We start from the raw sequence: 19,837 nt of genomic DNA on the forward strand, positions 1-19,837 counted from the left end.
CCTTACAGGGTTAAAAAGAAAGATTCCTACTTTCATTGCTACCTGCTTGCTGGCTAGCCAGCTAGCCAGCCCTGTGGGCCTTGCTGCTGCTGCTGCAGCCAAAAAACAAAAGGTGGTGCTGCTGCTGCTTCTGCTGCTTCTGCTTCTGCTTGTGTCTGGCCGCTGTTGGAGCGTCCAGGCACAGGACTTCTGCTGCTGCTGACTAAATGGCCTCCTTAATTGGATCATTTGAGTAGCCAGCACACCTGTGCAGGTAGGGCATGACATGATAGGCAGCTGCCTTGATAGCGGGTGGGTGCTGAATGTTCCTAATTGACAAAATAAGATTAATGCTTATGAAGAAATATAAAATCTCATCCCTTCCCCAATATCGCGCCACACCCCTACCCCTTAATTCCCTGGTTGAACTTGATGGACATATGTCTTTTTTCGACCGTACTAACTATGTAACTATGTAACATAACATGGGGGGGGTCTCCTGGCTGTTCACACAGGTGTGTCATTGCTGTACATTGACCATGCATTGCTTCTGTGGTATTGCAAAGGCAAAGACAAATGCTTCCAGCCATCCATTGCACTAATGGATTGGTCATCAGCTGGCTGTCTATGTCCCGCATCAATATAGACCAAAGTACAGAGGGTTAGGCTATGCTATTGTGCACCTACCTGATGCATCAGAAGGTGCGAGGCCCTTGCTAAATTCTGTGCACAGACTTTGAGATCTATACTTTAGACTGTATCTAAACCTGCTCCAACATGGACTGACATTCTGGCCTACTTTCAGCCGATGCGACTTGTCTGTCGCTGAACAGTCGCTTTTTATGTATTCAGCACCTATGTATAATGTTGTAAAAATGCTCTAGAAGCTAAAGTCGCAGAAATGTCACACATATTTGGCCTGCAACTTTCTGTGCGACAAATTCAGACAGGAAAAATCAGTATAAATCCTTAGAAAATTATCCCCCAGTGTCTCCATCTGCTGGCGGTATTGAATAAGCATTGCTGCACTGATGGGGTATGCATTAGACGAAAAAAAAGAAGAAAAAGAAGAATAATACGCCCAGAAAAGAGGCGAAAAGGAGAAAAACGTAAAAAAACGTGAAAAAAAAGTAAGAGGAAGAGAAGGGAAAAAAAGGTGGAAATGGGTTTAAAAGTGATTTCGGCGGAGATATATATATATATATATATATATATATATATATATATATATATATACGCGCACACACACACATATATATAAACGTATTCTCCGTTGAGATATTGCAGCCGCTGCTGTGTCCAGGCCCAGGAGCCTTAGCACTGTGCTGTGATGTCACTCAATACCACTGACATCACTAGGTGTAAACAACATCTCTCCTTTGCTGTGTATGTGACTATGGAGCTGTTTGGTGATGTTGTCTATTATGGCCTTCATAGAAGCAACAGGAGATTGTTGCATCCATCTAGAACCCTCAGAACTACAGTGCTATGATGTCACTCACTTCCACAGGCCTTGCAGAGTGTAAACAACAACAACCCAGCTTTGTTGTGTATGTAACCATAGGGATTTGTGATGTCACCTAGAACCTTCACAGCAGCGACAGCTTTATGAGGAGCATCAGCACTGCTCTGCCTGAGCAGAACCATCACCGCCATAGGTTGTCAAATAACCCGGATTTAACCCACACAGGTAAGTCCAATGGGGTGCAGGCATGTCCTCTATGCTTACAGCTTCCCGTGGGTGTTGGTTTGATACCGTTTGGGGACAGCCAAGGAGGCATCTGCAGGCAACAAAGGTAGGTGTGTGCTTGTGTGTGTGTTTCCTATGCAGATCCTAAGCCCAGTGTCACATGCAAGTAGGAGGAGTAAGAAGGGTTCCTGGCAAATCCGGGTTATGGATTGCATTTAAAAAGGCCCCGTGGGAGTGCAATGGGCCCCTGTCTTGCTGCTTAGCAATAATGGTATGGGTTTAGGTTCTGCTGTGTGTACTGGTGGTTGACTGCCCCCCAGCCCAGAGTGTGCATGGAAAATTGTCTGGCAGCCTCCCTGACAGCAAGCAGTGATAGTGCCCATGAAGGGGACCTTGTTGGGCCCGCCCCTTTCACGGTTATCGCTTCTCGGCCTTTTGGCTAAGATCAAGTGTAGTATCTGTTCTTATCAGTTTAATATCTGATACGTCCCCTATCTGGGGACCATATATTAAATGGATTTTTGAGAACGGGGGCCGATTTCGAAGCTTGCTTCCGTCGCCCTATGCATTGACCCGATATGGCAGTATCTTCGGGTACAGTGCACCACCCCCTTACAGGGTTAAAAAGAAAGATTCCTACTTTCATTGCTACCTGCTTGCTGGCTAGCCAGCTAGCCAGCCCTGTGGGCCTTGCTGCTGCTGCTGCAGCCAAAAAACAAAAGGTGGTGCTGCTGCTGCTTCTGCTGCTTCTGCTTCTGCTTGTGTCTGGCCGCTGTTGGAGCGTCCAGGCACAGGACTTCTGCTGCTGCTGACTAAATAGCCTCCTTAATTGGATCATTTGAGTAGCCAGCACACCTGTGCAGGTAGGGCATGACATGATAGGCAGCTGCCTTGATAGCGGGTGGGTGCTGAATGTTCCTAATTGACAAAATAAGATTAATGCTTATGAAGAAATATAAAATCTCATCCCTTCCCCAATATCGCGCCACACCCCTACCCCTTAATTCCCTGGTTGAACTTGATGGACATATGTCTTTTTTCGACCGTACTAACTATGTAACTATGTAACATAACATGGGGGGGGTCTCCTGGCTGTTCACACAGGTGTGTCATTGCTGTACATTGACCATGCATTGCTTCTGTGGTATTGCAAAGGCAAAGACAAATGCTTCCAGCCATCCATTGCACTAATGGATTGGTCATCAGCTGGCTGTCTATGTCCCGCATCAATATAGACCAAAGTACAGAGGGTTAGGCTATGCTATTGTGCACCTACCTGATGCATCAGAAGGTGCGAGGCCCTTGCTAAATTCTGTGCACAGACTTTGAGATCTATACTTTAGACTGTATCTAAACCTGCTCCAACATGGACTGACATTCTGGCCTACTTTCAGCCGATGCGACTTGTCTGTCGCTGAACAGTCGCTTTTTATGTATTCAGCACCTATGTATAATGTTGTAAAAATGCTCTAGAAGCTAAAGTCGCAGAAATGTCACACATATTTGGCCTGCAACTTTCTGTGCGACAAATTCAGACAGGAAAAATCAGTATAAATCCTTAGAAAATTATCCCCCAGTGTCTCCATCTGCTGGCGGTATTGAATAAGCATTGCTGCACTGATGGGGTATGTATTAGACGAAAAAAAAGAAGAAAAAGAAGAATAATACGCCCAGAAAAGAGGCGAAAAGGAGAAAAACGTAAAAAAACGTGAAAAAAAAGTAAGAGGAAGAGAAGGGAAAAAAAGGTGGAAATGGGTTTAAAAGTGATTTCGGCGGAGAAATATATATATATATATATATATATATATATATATATATATATATACGCGCACACACACACATATATATAAACGTATTCTCCGTTGAGATATTGCAGCCGCTGCTGTGTCCAGGCCCAGGAGCCTTAGCACTGTGCTGTGATGTCACTCAATACCACTGACATCACTAGGTGTAAACAACATCTCTCCTTTGCTGTGTATGTGACTATGGAGCTGTTTGGTGATGTCGTCTATTATGGCCTTCATAGAAGTAACAGGAGATTGTTGCATCCATCTAGAACCCTCAGAACTACAGTGCTATGATGTCACTCACTTCCACAGGCCTTGCAGAGTGTAAACAACAACAACCCAGCTTTGTTGTGTATGTAACCATAGGGATTTGTGATGTCACCTAGAACCTTCACAGCAGCGACAGCTTTATGAGGAGCATCAGCACTGCTCTGCCTGAGCAGAACCATCACCGCCATAGGTTGTCAAATAACCCGGATTTAACCCACACAGGTAAGTCCAATGGGGTGCAGGCATGTCCTCTATGCTTACAGCTTCCCGTGGGTGTTGGTTTGATACCGTTTGGGGACAGCCAAGGAGGCATCTGCAGGCAACAAAGGTAGGTGTGTGCTTGTGTGTGTGTTTCCTATGCAGATCCTAAGCCCAGTGTCACATGCAAGTAGGAGGAGTAAGAAGGGTTCCTGGCAAATCCGGGTTATGGATTGCATTTAAAAAGGCCCCGTGGGAGTGCAATGGGCCCCTGTCTTGCTGCTTAGCAATAATGGTATGGGTTTAGGTTCTGCTGTGTGTACTGGTGGTTGACTGCCCCCCAGCCCAGAGTGTGCATGGAAAATTGTCTGGCAGCCTCCCTGACAGCAAGCAGTGATAGTGCCCATGAAGGGGACCTTGTTGGGCCCGCCCCTTTCACGGTTATCGCTTCTCGGCCTTTTGGCTAAGATCAAGTGTAGTATCTGTTCTTATCAGTTTAATATCTGATACGTCCCCTATCTGGGGACCATATATTAAATGGATTTTTGAGAACGGGGGCCGATTTCGAAGCTTGCTTCCGTCGCCCTATGCATTGACCCGATATGGCAGTATCTTCGGGTACAGTGCACCACCCCCTTACAGGGTTAAAAAGAAAGATTCCTACTTTCATTGCTACCTGCTTGCTGGCTAGCCAGCTAGCCAGCCCTGTGGGCCTTGCTGCTGCTGCTGCAGCCAAAAAACAAAAGGTGGTGCTGCTGCTGCTTCTGCTGCTTCTGCTTCTGCTTGTGTCTGGCCGCTGTTGGAGCGTCCAGGCACAGGACTTCTGCTGCTGCTGACTAAATGGCCTCCTTAATTGGATCATTTGAGTAGCCAGCACACCTGTGCAGGTAGGGCATGACATGATAGGCAGCTGCCTTGATAGCGGGTGGGTGCTGAATGTTCCTAATTGACAAAATAAGATTAATGCTTATGAAGAAATATAAAATCTCATCCCTTCCCCAATATCGCGCCACACCCCTACCCCTTAATTCCCTGGTTGAACTTGATGGACATATGTCTTTTTTCGACCGTACTAACTATGTAACTATGTAACATAACATGGGGGGGGTCTCCTGGCTGTTCACACAGGTGTGTCATTGCTGTACATTGACCATGCATTGCTTCTGTGGTATTGCAAAGGCAAAGACAAATGCTTCCAGCCATCCATTGCACTAATGGATTGGTCATCAGCTGGCTGTCTATGTCCCGCATCAATATAGACCAAAGTACAGAGGGTTAGGCTATGCTATTGTGCACCTACCTGATGCATCAGAAGGTGCGAGGCCCTTGCTAAATTCTGTGCACAGACTTTGAGATCTATACTTTAGACTGTATCTAAACCTGCTCCAACATGGACTGACATTCTGGCCTACTTTCAGCCGATGCGACTTGTCTGTCGCTGAACAGTCGCTTTTTATGTATTCAGCACCTATGTATAATGTTGTAAAAATGCTCTAGAAGCTAAAGTCGCAGAAATGTCACACATATTTGGCCTGCAACTTTCTGTGCGACAAATTCAGACAGGAAAAATCAGTATAAATCCTTAGAAAATTATCCCCCAGTGTCTCCATCTGCTGGCGGTATTGAATAAGCATTGCTGCACTGATGGGGTATGCATTAGACGAAAAAAAAGAAGAAAAAGAAGAATAATACGCCCAGAAAAGAGGCGAAAAGGAGAAAAACGTAAAAAAACGTGAAAAAAAAGTAAGAGGAAGAGAAGGGAAAAAAAGGTGGAAATGGGTTTAAAAGTGATTTCGGCGGAGATATATATATATATATATATATATATATATATATATATATATATATATATACGCGCACACACACACATATATATAAACGTATTCTCCGTTGAGATATTGCAGCCGCTGCTGTGTCCAGGCCCAGGAGCCTTAGCACTGTGCTGTGATGTCACTCAATACCACTGACATCACTAGGTGTAAACAACATCTCTCCTTTGCTGTGTATGTGACTATGGAGCTGTTTGGTGATGTCGTCTATTATGGCCTTCATAGAAGCAACAGGAGATTGTTGCATCCATCTAGAACCCTCAGAACTACAGTGCTATGATGTCACTCACTTCCACAGGCCTTGCAGAGTGTAAACAACAACAACCCAGCTTTGTTGTGTATGTAACCATAGGGATTTGTGATGTCACCTAGAACCTTCACAGCAGCGACAGCTTTATGAGGAGCATCAGCACTGCTCTGCCTGAGCAGAACCATCACCGCCATAGGTTGTCAAATAACCCGGATTTAACCCACACAGGTAAGTCCAATGGGGTGCAGGCATGTCCTCTATGCTTACAGCTTCCCGTGGGTGTTGGTTTGATACCGTTTGGGGACAGCCAAGGAGGCATCTGCAGGCAACAAAGGTAGGTGTGTGCTTGTGTGTGTGTTTCCTATGCAGATCCTAAGCCCAGTGTCACATGCAAGTAGGAGGAGTAAGAAGGGTTCCTGGCAAATCCGGGTTATGGATTGCATTTAAAAAGGCCCCGTGGGAGTGCAATGGGCCCCTGTCTTGCTGCTTAGCAATAATGGTATGGGTTTAGGTTCTGCTGTGTGTACTGGTGGTTGACTGCCCCCCAGCCCAGAGTGTGCATGGAAAATTGTCTGGCAGCCTCCCTGACAGCAAGCAGTGATAGTGCCCATGAAGGGGACCTTGTTGGGCCCGCCCCTTTCACGGTTATCGCTTCTCGGCCTTTTGGCTAAGATCAAGTGTAGTATCTGTTCTTATCAGTTTAATATCTGATACGTCCCCTATCTGGGGACCATATATTAAATGGATTTTTGAGAACGGGGGCCGATTTCGAAGCTTGCTTCCGTCGCCCTATGCATTGACCCGATATGGCAGTATCTTCGGGTACAGTGCACCACCCCCTTACAGGGTTAAAAAGAAAGATTCCTACTTTCATTGCTACCTGCTTGCTGGCTAGCCAGCTAGCCAGCCCTGTGGGCCTTGCTGCTGCTGCTGCAGCCAAAAAACAAAAGGTGGTGCTGCTGCTGCTTCTGCTGCTTCTGCTTCTGCTTGTGTCTGGCCGCTGTTGGAGCGTCCAGGCACAGGACTTCTGCTGCTGCTGACTAAATGGCCTCCTTAATTGGATCATTTGAGTAGCCAGCACACCTGTGCAGGTAGGGCATGACATGATAGGCAGCTGCCTTGATAGCGGGTGGGTGCTGAATGTTCCTAATTGACAAAATAAGATTAATGCTTATGAAGAAATATAAAATCTCATCCCTTCCCCAATATCGCGCCACACCCCTACCCCTTAATTCCCTGGTTGAACTTGATGGACATATGTCTTTTTTCGACCGTACTAACTATGTAACTATGTAACATAACATGGGGGGGGTCTCCTGGCTGTTCACACAGGTGTGTCATTGCTGTACATTGACCATGCATTGCTTCTGTGGTATTGCAAAGGCAAAGACAAATGCTTCCAGCCATCCATTGCACTAATGGATTGGTCATCAGCTGGCTGTCTATGTCCCGCATCAATATAGACCAAAGTACAGAGGGTTAGGCTATGCTATTGTGCACCTACCTGATGCATCAGAAGGTGCGAGGCCCTTGCTAAATTCTGTGCACAGACTTTGAGATCTATACTTTAGACTGTATCTAAACCTGCTCCAACATGGACTGACATTCTGGCCTACTTTCAGCCGATGCGACTTGTCTGTCGCTGAACAGTCGCTTTTTATGTATTCAGCACCTATGTATAATGTTGTAAAAATGCTCTAGAAGCTAAAGTCGCAGAAATGTCACACATATTTGGCCTGCAACTTTCTGTGCGACAAATTCAGACAGGAAAAATCAGTATAAATCCTTAGAAAATTATCCCCCAGTGTCTCCATCTGCTGGCGGTATTGAATAAGCATTGCTGCACTGATGGGGTATGCATTAGACGAAAAAAAAGAAGAAAAAGAAGAATAATACGCCCAGAAAAGAGGCGAAAAGGAGAAAAACGTAAAAAAACGTGAAAAAAAAGTAAGAGGAAGAGAAGGGAAAAAAAGGTGGAAATGGGTTTAAAAGTGATTTCGGCGGAGAAATATATATATATATATATATATATATATATATATATATATATATATATACGCGCACACACACACATATATATAAACGTATTCTCCGTTGAGATATTGCAGCCGCTGCTGTGTCCAGGCCCAGGAGCCTTAGCACTGTGCTGTGATGTCACTCAATACCACTGACATCACTAGGTGTAAACAACATCTCTCCTTTGCTGTGTATGTGACTATGGAGCTGTTTGGTGATGTCGTCTATTATGGCCTTCATAGAAGCAACAGGAGATTGTTGCATCCATCTAGAACCCTCAGAACTACAGTGCTATGATGTCACTCACTTCCACAGGCCTTGCAGAGTGTAAACAACAACAACCCAGCTTTGTTGTGTATGTAACCATAGGGATTTGTGATGTCACCTAGAACCTTCACAGCAGCGACAGCTTTATGAGGAGCATCAGCACTGCTCTGCCTGAGCAGAACCATCACCGCCATAGGTTGTCAAATAACCCGGATTTAACCCACACAGGTAAGTCCAATGGGGTGCAGGCATGTCCTCTATGCTTACAGCTTCCCGTGGGTGTTGGTTTGATACCGTTTGGGGACAGCCAAGGAGGCATCTGCAGGCAACAAAGGTAGGTGTGTGCTTGTGTGTGTGTTTCCTATGCAGATCCTAAGCCCAGTGTCACATGCAAGTAGGAGGAGTAAGAAGGGTTCCTGGTTATGGATTGCATTTAAAAAGGCCCCGTGGGAGTGCAATGGGCCCCTGTCTTGCTGCTTAGCAATAATGGTATGGGGTTTAGGTTCTGCTGTGTGTACTGGTGGTTGACTGCCCCCCCAGCCCAGAGTGTGCATGGAAAATTGTCTGGCAGCCTCCCTGACAGCAAGCAGTGATAGTGCCCATGAAGGGGACCTTGTTGGGCCCGCCCCTTTCACGGTTATCGCTTCTCGGCCTTTTGGCTAAGATCAAGTGTAGTATCTGTTCTTATCAGTTTAATATCTGATACGTCCCCTATCTGGGGACCATATATTAAATGGATTTTTGAGAACGGGGGCCGATTTCGAAGCTTGCTTCCGTCGCCCTATGCATTGACCCGATATGGCAGTATCTTCGGGTACAGTGCACCACCCCCTTACAGGGTTAAAAAGAAAGATTCCTACTTTCATTGCTACCTGCTTGCTGGCTAGCCAGCTAGCCAGCCCTGTGGGCCTTGCTGCTGCTGCTGCAGCCAAAAAACAAAAAGGTGGTGCTGCTGCTGCTTCTGCTGCTTCTGCTTCTGCTTGTGTCTGGCCGCTGTTGGAGCGTCCAGGCACAGGACTTCTGCTGCTGCTGACTAAATGGCCTCCTTAATTGGATCATTTGAGTAGCCAGCACACCTGTGCAGGTAGGGCATGACATGATAGGCAGCTGCCTTGATAGCGGGTGGGTGCTGAATGTTCCTAATTGACAAAATAAGATTAATGCTTATGAAGAAATATAAAATCTCATCCCTTCCCCAATATCGCGCCACACCCCTACCCCTTAATTCCCTGGTTGAACTTGATGGACATATGTCTTTTTTCGACCGTACTAACTATGTAACTATGTAACATAACATGGGGGGGGTCTCCTGGCTGTTCACACAGGTGTGTCATTGCTGTACATTGACCATGACATTGCTTCTGTGGTATTGCAAAGGCAAAGACAAATGCTTCCAGCCATCCATTGCACTAATGGATTGGTCATCAGCTGCTGTCTATGTCCCGCATCAATATAGACCAAAGTACAGAGGGTTAGGCTATGCTATTGTGCACCTACCTGATGCATCAGAAGGTGCGAGGCCCTTGCTAAATTCTGTGCACAGACTTTGAGATCTATACTTTAGACTGTATCTAAACCTGCTCCAACATGGACTGACATTCTGGCCTACTTTCAGCCGATGCGACTTGTCTGTCGCTGAACAGTCGCTTTTTATGTATTCAGCACCTATGTATAATGTTGTAAAAATGCTCTAGAAGCTAAAGTCGCAGAAATGTCACACATATTTGGCCTGCAACTTTCTGTGCGACAAATTCAGACAGGAAAAATCAGTATAAATCCTTAGAAAATTATCCCCCAGTGTCTCCATCTGCTGGCGGTATTGAATAAGCATTGCTGCACTGATGGGGTATGCATTAGACGAAAAAAAAGAAGAAAAAGAAGAATAATACGCCCAGAAAAGAGGCGAAAAGGAGAAAAACGTAAAAAAACGTGAAAAAAAAGTAAGAGGAAGAGAAGGGAAAAAAAAGGTGGAAATGGGTTTAAAAGTGATTTCGGCGGAGAAATATATATATATATATATATATATATATATATATATACACGCGCACACACACACATATATATAAACGTATTCTCCGTTGAGATATTGCAGCCGCTGCTGTGTCCAGGCCCAGGGAGCCTTAGCACTGTGCTGTGATGTCACTCAATACCACTGACATCACTAGGTGTAAACAACATCTCTCCTTTGCTGTGTATGTGACTATGGAGCTGTTTGGTGATGTCGTCTATTATGGCCTTCATAGAAGCAACAGGAGATTGTTGCATCCATCTAGAACCCTCAGAACTACAGTGCTATGATGTCACTCACTTCCACAGGCCTTGCAGAGTGTAAACAACAACAACCCAGCTTTGTTGTGTATGTAACCATAGGGATTTGTGATGTCACCTAGAACCTTCACAGCAGCGACAGCTTTATGAGGAGCATCAGCACTGCTCTGCCTGAGCAGAACCATCACCGCCATAGGTTGTCAAATAACCCGGATTTAACCCACACAGGTAAGTCCAATGGGGTGCAGGCATGTCCTCTATGCTTACAGCTTCCCGTGGGTGGTTGGTTTTGATACCGTTTGGGGACAGCCAAGGAGGCATCTGCAGGCAACAAAGGTAGGTGTGTGGCTTGTGTGTGTGTTTCCTATGCAGATCCTAAGCCCAGTGTCACATGCAAGTAGGAGGAGTAAGAAGGGTTCCTGGCAAATCCGGGTTATGGATTGCATTTTAAAAAGGCCCCGTGGGAGTGCAATGGGCCCCTGTCTTGCTGCTTAGCAATAATGGTATGGGTTTAGGTTCTGCTGTGTGTACTGGTGGTTGACTGCCCCCCAGCCCAGAGTGTGCATGGAAAATTGTCTGGCAGCCTCCTGACAGCAAGCAGTGATAGTGCCCATGAAGGGGACCTTGTTGGGCCCGCCCCTTTCACGGTTATCGCTTCTCGGCCTTTTGGCTAAGATCAAGTGTAGTATCTGTTCTTATCAGTTTAATATCTGATACGTCCCCTATCTGGGGACCATATATTAAATGGATTTTTGGAGAACGGGGGCCGATTTCGAAGCTTGCTTCTGTCGCCCTATGCATTGACCCGATATGGCAGTATCTTCGGGTACAGTGCACCCACCCCCTTACAGGGTTAAAAAGAAAGATTCCTACTTTCATTGCTACCTGCTTGCTGGCTAGCCAGCTAGCCAGCCCTGTGGGCCTTGCTGCTGCTGCTGCAGCCAAAAAACAAAAGGTGGTGCTTCTGCTGCTTCTGCTTCTGCTTGTGTCTGGCCGCTGTTGGAGCGTCCAGGCACAGGACCTTCTGCTGCTGCTGACTAAATGGCCTCCTTAATTGGATCATTTGAGTAGCCAGCACACCTGTGCAGGTAGGGCATGACATGATAGGCAGCTGCCTTGATAGCGGGTGGGTGCTGAATGTTCCTAATTGACAAAATAAGATTAATGCTTATGAAGAAATATAAAATCTCATCCCTTCCCCAATATCGCGCCACACCCTACCCCTTAATTCCCTGGTTGAACTTGATGGACATATGTCTTTTTTCGACCGTACTAACTATGTAACTATGTAACATAACATGGGGGGGGTCTCCTGGCTGTTCACACAGGTGTGTCATTGCTGTACATTGACCATGCATTGCTTCCTGTGGTATTGCAAAGGCAAAGACAAATGCTTCCAGCCATCCATTGCACTAATGGATTGGTCATCAGCTGGCTGTCTATGTCCCGCATCAATATAGACCAAAGTACAGAGGGTTAGGCTATGCTATTGTGCACCTACCTGATGCATCAGAAGGTGCGAGGCCCTTGCTAAATTCTGTGCACAGACTTTGAGATCTATACTTTAGACTGTATCTAAACCTGCTCCAACATGGACTGACATTCTGGCCTACTTTCAGCCGATGCGACTTGTCTGTCGCTGAACAGTCGCTTTTTATGTATTCAGCACCTATGTATAATGTTGTAAAAATGCTCTAGAAGCTAAAGTCGCAGAAATGTCACACATATTTGGCCTGCAACTTTCTGTGCGACAAATTCAGACAGGAAAAATCAGTATAAATCCTTAGAAAATTATCCCCCAGTGTCTCCATCTGCTGGCGGTATTGAATAAGCATTGCTGCACTGATGGGGTATGCATTAGACGAAAAAAAAGAAGAAAAAGAAGAATAATACGCCCAGAAAAGAGGCGAAAAGGAGGAAAAACGTAAAAAAACGTGAAAAAAAAGTAAGAGGAAGAGAAGGGAAAAAAAGGTGGAAATGGGTTTAAAAGTGATTTCGGCGGAGAAATATATATATATATATATATATATATATATATATATATATATATACGCGCACACACACACATATATATAAACGTATTCTCCGTTGAGATATTGCAGCCGCTGCTGTGTCCAGGCCAGGAGCCTTAGCACTGTGCTGTGATGTCACTCAATACCACTGACATCACTAGGTGTAAACAACATCTCTCCTTTGCTGTGTATGTGACTATGGAGCTGTTTGGTGATGTCGTCTATTATGGCCTTCATAGAAGCAACAGGAGATTGTTGCATCCATCTAGAACCCTCAGAACTACAGTGCTATGATGTCACTCACTTCCACAGGCCTTGCAGAGTGTAAACAACAACAACACAGCTTTGTTGTGTATGTAACCATAGGGATTTGTGATGTCACCTAGAACCTTCACAGCAGCGACAGCTTTATGAGGAGCATCAGCACTGCTCTGCCTGAGCAGAACCATACACCGCCATAGGTTGTCAAATAACCGGATTTAACCCACACAGGTAAGTCCAATGGGGTGCAGGCATGTCCTCTATGCTTACAGCTTCCCGTGGGTGTTGGTTTGATACCGTTTGGGGACAGCCAAGGAGGCATCTGCAGGCAACAAAGGTAGGTGTGTGCTTGTGTGTGTGTTTCCTATGCAGATCCTAAGCCCAGTGTCACATGCAAGTAGGAGGAGTAAGAAGGGTTCCTGGCAAATCCGGGTTATGGATTGCATTTAAAAAGGCCCCGTGGGAGTGCAATGGGCCCCTGTCTTGCTGCTTAGCAATAATGGTATGGGTTTAGGTTCTGCTGTGTGTACTGGTGGTTGACTGCCCCCCAGTCCAGAGTGTGCATGGAAAATTGTCTGGCAGCCTCCCTGAAAGCAAGCAGTGATAGTGCCCATGAAGGGGACCTTGTTGGGCCCGCCCCTTCACGGTTATCGCTTCTCGGCCTTTTGGCTAAGATCAAGTGTAGTATCTGTTCTTATCAGTTTAATATCTGATACGTCCCCTATCTGGGGACCATATATTAAAGGATTTTTGAGAAACGGGGGCCGATTTCGAAGCTTGCTTCCGTCGCCCTATGCATTGACCCGATATGGCAGTATCTTCGGGTACAGTGCACCACCCCCTTACAGGGGTTAAAAAGAAAGATTCCTACTTTCATTGCTACCTGCTTGCTGGCTAGCCAGCTAGCCAGCCCTGTGGGCCTTGCTGCTGCTGCTGCAGCCAAAAAACAAAAGGTGGTGCTTCTGCTGCTTCTGCTTCTGCTTGTGTCTGGCCGCTGTTGGAGCGTCCAGGCACAGGACTTCTGCTGCTGCTGACTAAATGGCCTCCTTAATTGGATCATTTGAGTAGCCAGCACACCAGTGCAGGTAGGGCATGACATGATAGGCAGCTGCCTTGATAGCGGGTGGGTGCTGAATGTTCCTAATTGACAAAATAAGATTAATGCTTATGAAGAAATATAAAATCTCATCCCTTCCCCAATATCGCGCACACCCCTACCCCTTAATTCCCTGGTTGAACTTGATGGACATATGTCTTTTTTACGACCGTACTAACTATGTAACTATGTAACATAACATGGGGGGGGTCTCCTGGCTGTTCACACAGGTGTGTCATTGCTGTACATTGACCATGCATTGCTTCTGTGGGTATTGCAAAGGCAAAGACAAATGCTTCCAGCCATCCATTGCACTAATGGATTGGTCATCAGCTGGCTGTCTATGTCCCGCATCAATATAGACCAAAGTACAGAGGGTTAGGGCTATGCTATTGTGCACCTACCTGATGCATCAGAAGGTGCGAGGCCCTTGCTAAATTCTGTGCACAGACTTTGAGATCTATACTTTAGACTGTATCTAAACCTGCTCCAACATGGACTGACATTCTGGCCTACTTTCAGGCCGATGCGACTTGTCTGTCGGCTGAACAGTCGCTTTTTATGTATTCAGCACCTATGTATAATGTTGTAAAAATGCTCTAGAAGCTAAAGTCGCAGAAATGTCACACATATTTGGCCTGCAACTTTCTGTGCGACAAATTCAGACAGGAAAAATCAGTATAAATCCTTAGAAAATTATCCCCCAGTGTCTCCAATCTGCTGGCGGTATTGAATAAGCATTGCTGCACTGATGGGGTATGCATTAGACGAAAAAAAAGAAGAAAAAGAAGAATAATACGCCCAGAAAAGAGGCGAAAAGGAGAAAAACGTAAAAAACGTGAAAAAAAAGTAAGAGGAAGAGGAAGGGTAAAAAAAGGTGGAAATGGGTTTAAAAGTGTATTTCGGCGGAGAAATATATATAGTATATATATATATATATATATATATATATAGTACGCGCACACACACACATATATATAAACGTATTCTCCGTTGAGATATTGCAGCCGCTGCTGTGTCCAGGCCCAGGAGCCTTAGCACTGTGCTGTGATGTCACTCAATACCACTGACATCACTAGGTGTAAACAACATCTCTCCTTTGCTGTGTATGTGACTATGGAGCTGTTTGGTGGATGTCGTCTATTATGGCCTTCAGAGAAGGCAGAGCAGGGAGATTGTTGCATCCATCTAGAACCCTCAGAACTACAGTGCTATGATGTCACTCACTTCCACAGGCCTTGCAGAGTGTAAACAACAACAACCCAGCTTTGTTGTGTATGTAACCATAGGGATTTGTGATGTCACCTAGAACCTTCACAGCAGCGACAGCTTTATGAGGAGCATCAGCACTGCTCTGCCTGAGCAGAACCATCACCGCCATAGGTTGTCAAATAACCCGGATTTAACCCACACAGGTATAGTCCAATGGGGGTGCAGGCATGTCCTCTATGCTTACAGCTTCCCGTGGGTGTTGGTTTGATACCGTTTGGGGGACAGCCAAGGAGGCATCTGCAGGCAACAAAGGTAGGTGTGTGCTTGTGTGTGTGTTTCCTATGCAGATCCTAAGCCCAGTGTCACATGCAAGTATGAGGAGTAAGAAGGGTTCCTGGCAAATCCGGGTATGGATTGCATTTAAAAAGGCCCCGTGGGAGTGCAATGGGCCCCTGTCCCTTGCTGCTTAGCAATAATGTATGGGTTTAGGTTCTGCTGTGTGTACTGGTGGTTGACTGCCCCCCAGTCCAGAGTGTGCATGGAAAATTGTCTGGCAGCCTCCCTGACAGCAAGCAGTGATAGTGCCCATGAAGGGGACCTTGTTGGGCCCGCCCCTTTCACGGTTATCGCTTCTCGGCCTTTTGGCTAAGATCAAGTGTAGTATCTGTTCTTATCAGTTTAATATCTGATACGTCCCCTATCTGGGGACCATATATTAAATGGATTTTTGAGAACGGGGGCCGATTTCGAAGCTTGCTTCCGTCGCCCTATGCATTGACCCGATATGGCAGTATCTTCGGGTACAGTGCACCACCCCCTTACAGGGTTAAAAAGAAAGATTCCTACTTTCATTGCTACCTGCTTGCTGGCTAGCCAGCTAGCCAGCCCTGTGGGCCTTGCTGCTGCTGCTGCAGCCAAAAAACAAAAGGGTGGTGCTTCTGCTGCTTCTGCTTCTGCTTGTGTCTGGCCGCTGTTGGAGCGTCCAGGCACAGGACTTCTGCTGCTGCTGACTAAATGGCCTCCTTAATTGGATCATTTGGGAAGTAGGGCCAGCACACCTGTGCAGGTAGGGCATGACATGATAGGCAGCTGCCTTGATAGCGGGTGGGTGCTGAATGTTCCTAATTGACAAAATAAGATTAATGCTTATGAAGAAATATAAAATCTCATCCCTTCCCCAATATCGCGCCACACCCCTACCCCTTAATTCCCTGGTTGAACTTGATGGACATATGTCTTTTTTCGACCGTACTAACTATGTAACTATGTAACATAACATGGGGGGGGTCTCCTGGCTGTTCACACAGGTGTGTCATTGCTGTACATTGACCATGCATTGCTTCTGTGGTATTGCAAAGGCAAAGACAAATGCTTCCAGCCATCCATTGCACTAATGGATTGGTCATCAGCTGGCTGTCTATGTCCCGCATCAATATAGACCAAAGTACAGAGGGTTAGGCTATGCTATTGTGCACCTACCTGATGCATCAGAAGGTGCGAGGCCCTTGCTAAATTCTGTGCACAGACTTTGAGATCTATACTTTAGACTGTATCTAAACCTGCTCCAACATGGACTGACATTCTGGCCTACTTTCAGCCGATGCGACTTTGTCTGTCGCTGAACAGTCGCTTTTATGTATTCAGCACCTATGTATAATGTTGTAAAAATGCTCTAGAAGCTAAAAGTCGCAGAAATGTCACACATATTTGGCCTGCAACTTTCTGTGCGACAAATTCAGACAGGAAAAATCAGTATAAATCCTTAGAAAATTATCCCCCAGTGTCTCCATCTGCTGGCGGTATTGAATAAGCATTGCCTGCACTGATGGGGTATGCATTAGACGAAAAAAAAAGAAGAAAAAGAAGAATAATACGCCCAGAAAAGAGCGAAAAGGAGAAAAACGTAAAAAAACGTTGAAAAAAAAGGTAAGAGAAGAGAAGGGAAAAAAAGGTGGAAATGGGTTTAAAAGTGATTTCGGCGGAGAAATATATATATATATATATATATATATATAGTATATATGCGCACACACACACATATATATAAACGTATTCTCCGTTGAGATATTGCAGCCGCTGCTGTGTCCAGGCCCAGGAGCCTTAGCACTGTGCTGTGATGTCACTCAATACCACTGACATCACTAGGTGGTAAACAACATCTCTCCTTTGCTGTGTATGTGACTATGGAGCTGTTTGGTGATGTCGTCTATTATGGCCTTCATAGAAGCCAACAGGAGATTGTTGCATCCATCTAGAACCCTCAGAACTACAGTGCTATGATGTCACTCACTTCCACAGGCCCTTGCAGAGTGTTAAACAACAACAACCCAGCTTTGTTGTGTATGTAACCATAGGGATTTGTGATGTCACCTAGAACCTTCACAGCAGCGACAGCTTTATGAGGAGCATCCAGCACTGCTCTGCCTGAGCAGAACCATCACCGCCATAGGTTGTCAAATAACCCGGATTTAACCCACCACAGGTAAGTCCAATGGGGGTGCAGGCATGTCCTCTATGCTTACAGCTTCAGTTGGTTTGATACCGTTTGGGGACAGCCAAGGAGGCATCTGCAGGCAACAAAGGTAGGTGTGTGCTTGTGTGTGTGTTTCCTATGCAGATCCTAAGCCCAGTGTCACATGCAAGTAGGAGGAGTAAGAAGGGTTCCTGGCAAATCCGGGTTATGGATTGCATTTAAAAAGGCCCCGTGGGAGTGCAATGGGCCCCTGTCTTGCTGCTTAGCAATAATGGTATGGGTTTAGGTTCTGCTGTGTGTACTGGTGGTTGACTGCCCCCCAGCCCAGAGTGTGCATGGAAAATTGTCTGGCAGCCTCCCTGACAGCAAGCAGTGATAGTGCCCATGAAGGGGACCTTGTTGGGCCCGCCCCTTTCACGGTTATCGCTTCTCGGCCTTTTGGCTAAGATCAAGTGTAGTATCTGTTCTTATCAGTTTAATATCTGATACGTCCCCTATCTGGGGACCATATATTAAATGGATTTTTGAGAACGGGGGCCGATTTCGAAGCTTGCTTCCGTCGCCCTATGCATTGACCCGATATGGCAGTATCTTCGGGTACAGTGCACCACCCCCTTACAGGGTTAAAAAGAAAGATTCCTACTTTCATTGCTACCTGCTTGCTGGCTAGCCAGCTAGCCAGCCCTGTGGGCCTTGCTGCTGCAGCCAAAAAACAAAAGGTGGTGCTGCTGCTGCTGCTTCTGCTGCTTCTGCTTGTGTCTGGCCGCTGTTGGAGCGTCCAGGCACAGGACTTCTGCTGCTGCTGACTAAATGGCCTCCTTAATTGGATCATTTGAGTAGCCAGCACACCTGTGCAGGTAGGGCATGACATGATAGGCAGCTGCCTTGATAGCGGGTGGGTGCTGAATGTTCCTAATTGACAAAATAAGATTAATGCTTATGAAGAAATATAAAATCTCATCCCTTCCCCAATATCGCGCCACACCCCTACCCCTTAATTCCCTGGTTGAACTTGATGGACATATGTCTTTTTTCGACCGTACTAACTATGTAACTATGTAACATAACATGGGGGGGGGGGGGGGGTCTCCTGGCTGTTCACACAGGTGTGTCATTGCTGTACATTGACCATGCATTGCTTCTGTGGTATTGCAAAGGCAAAGACAAATGCTTCCAGCCATCCATTGCACTAATGGATTGGTCATCAGCTGGCTGTCTATGTCCCGCATCAATATAGACCAAAGTACAGAGGGTTAGGCTATGCTATTGTGCACCTACCTGATGCATCAGAAGGTGCGAGGCCCTTGCTAAATTCTGTGCACAGACTTTGAGATCTATACTTTAGACTGTATCTAAACCTGCTCCAACATGGACTGACATTCTGGCCTACTTTCAGCCGATGCGACTTGTCTGTCGCTGAACAGTCGCTTTTTATGTATTCAGCACCTATGTATAATGTTGTAAAAATGCTCTAGAAGCTAAAGTCGCAGAAATGTCACACATATTTGGCCTGCAACTTTCTGTGCGACAAATTCAGACAGGAAAAATCAGTATAAATCCTTAGAAAATTATCCCCCAGTGTCTCCATCTGCTGGCGGTATTGAATAAGCATTGCTGCACTGATGGGGTATGCATTAGACGAAAAAAAAGAAGAAAAAGAAGAATAATACGCCCAGAAAAGAGGCGAAAAGGAGAAAAACGTAAAAAAACGTGAAAAAAAAGTAAGAGGAAGAGAAGGGAAAAAAAGGTGGAAATGGGTTTAAAAGTGATTTCGGCGGAGAAATATATATATATATATATATATATATATATATATATATATATATATATACGCGCACACACACACATATATATAAACGTATTCTCCGTTGAGATATTGCAGCCGCTGCTGTGTCCAGGCCCAGGAGCCTTAGCACTGTGCTGTGATGTCACTCAATACCACTGACATCACTAGGTGTAAACAACATCTCTCCTTTGCTGTGTATGTGACTATGGAGCTGTTTGGTGATGTCGTCTATTATGGCCTTCATAGAAGCAACAGGAGATTGTTGCATCCATCTAGAACCCTCAGAACTACAGTGCTATGATGTCACTCACTTCCACAGGCCTTGCAGAGTGTAAACAACAACAACCCAGCTTTGTTGTGTATGTAACCATAGGGATTTGTGATGTCACCTAGAACCTTCACAGCAGCGACAGCTTTATGAGGAGCATCAGCACTGCTCTGCC

The 19,837-nt window shown here is 45.7% G+C and overlaps 8 non-coding genes across 8 annotated transcripts; all 8 read left to right on the top strand.

The window, feature by feature from the left end:
• Positions 1-2,088: 2,088 nt before the first annotated feature.
• On the top strand, positions 2,089-2,279 carry LOC130337669 (U2 spliceosomal RNA). Its single transcript, XR_008878517.1, has one exon. It is a non-coding gene; the product is annotated as a U2 spliceosomal RNA (small nuclear RNA).
• A 2,088-nt stretch (positions 2,280-4,367) lies between these two features.
• LOC130337670 (U2 spliceosomal RNA) lies at positions 4,368-4,558 on the top strand. The gene has a single exon (XR_008878518.1). It is a non-coding gene; the product is annotated as a U2 spliceosomal RNA (small nuclear RNA).
• A 2,092-nt stretch (positions 4,559-6,650) lies between these two features.
• Positions 6,651-6,841, top strand: LOC130337671 (U2 spliceosomal RNA). The gene has a single exon (XR_008878519.1). It is a non-coding gene; the product is annotated as a U2 spliceosomal RNA (small nuclear RNA).
• A 2,084-nt stretch (positions 6,842-8,925) lies between these two features.
• LOC130337672 (U2 spliceosomal RNA) lies at positions 8,926-9,116 on the top strand. Its single transcript, XR_008878520.1, has one exon. It is a non-coding gene; the product is annotated as a U2 spliceosomal RNA (small nuclear RNA).
• Positions 9,117-11,204: 2,088 nt separating this feature from the next.
• LOC130337571 (U2 spliceosomal RNA) lies at positions 11,205-11,396 on the top strand. Its single transcript, XR_008878429.1, has one exon. It is a non-coding gene; the product is annotated as a U2 spliceosomal RNA (small nuclear RNA).
• A 2,080-nt stretch (positions 11,397-13,476) lies between these two features.
• On the top strand, positions 13,477-13,667 carry LOC130337619 (U2 spliceosomal RNA). Its single transcript, XR_008878474.1, has one exon. It is a non-coding gene; the product is annotated as a U2 spliceosomal RNA (small nuclear RNA).
• A 2,093-nt stretch (positions 13,668-15,760) lies between these two features.
• LOC130337673 (U2 spliceosomal RNA) lies at positions 15,761-15,951 on the top strand. Its single transcript, XR_008878521.1, has one exon. It is a non-coding gene; the product is annotated as a U2 spliceosomal RNA (small nuclear RNA).
• A 2,079-nt stretch (positions 15,952-18,030) lies between these two features.
• LOC130337674 (U2 spliceosomal RNA) lies at positions 18,031-18,221 on the top strand. Its single transcript, XR_008878522.1, has one exon. It is a non-coding gene; the product is annotated as a U2 spliceosomal RNA (small nuclear RNA).
• The last annotated feature ends 1,616 nt before the right edge of the window (positions 18,222-19,837 follow it).

Source organism: Hyla sarda, unplaced genomic scaffold (genome assembly GCF_029499605.1).
Source record: "Hyla sarda isolate aHylSar1 unplaced genomic scaffold, aHylSar1.hap1 scaffold_502, whole genome shotgun sequence".
Taxonomy (NCBI): Eukaryota; Metazoa; Chordata; class Amphibia; order Anura; family Hylidae; genus Hyla; species Hyla sarda.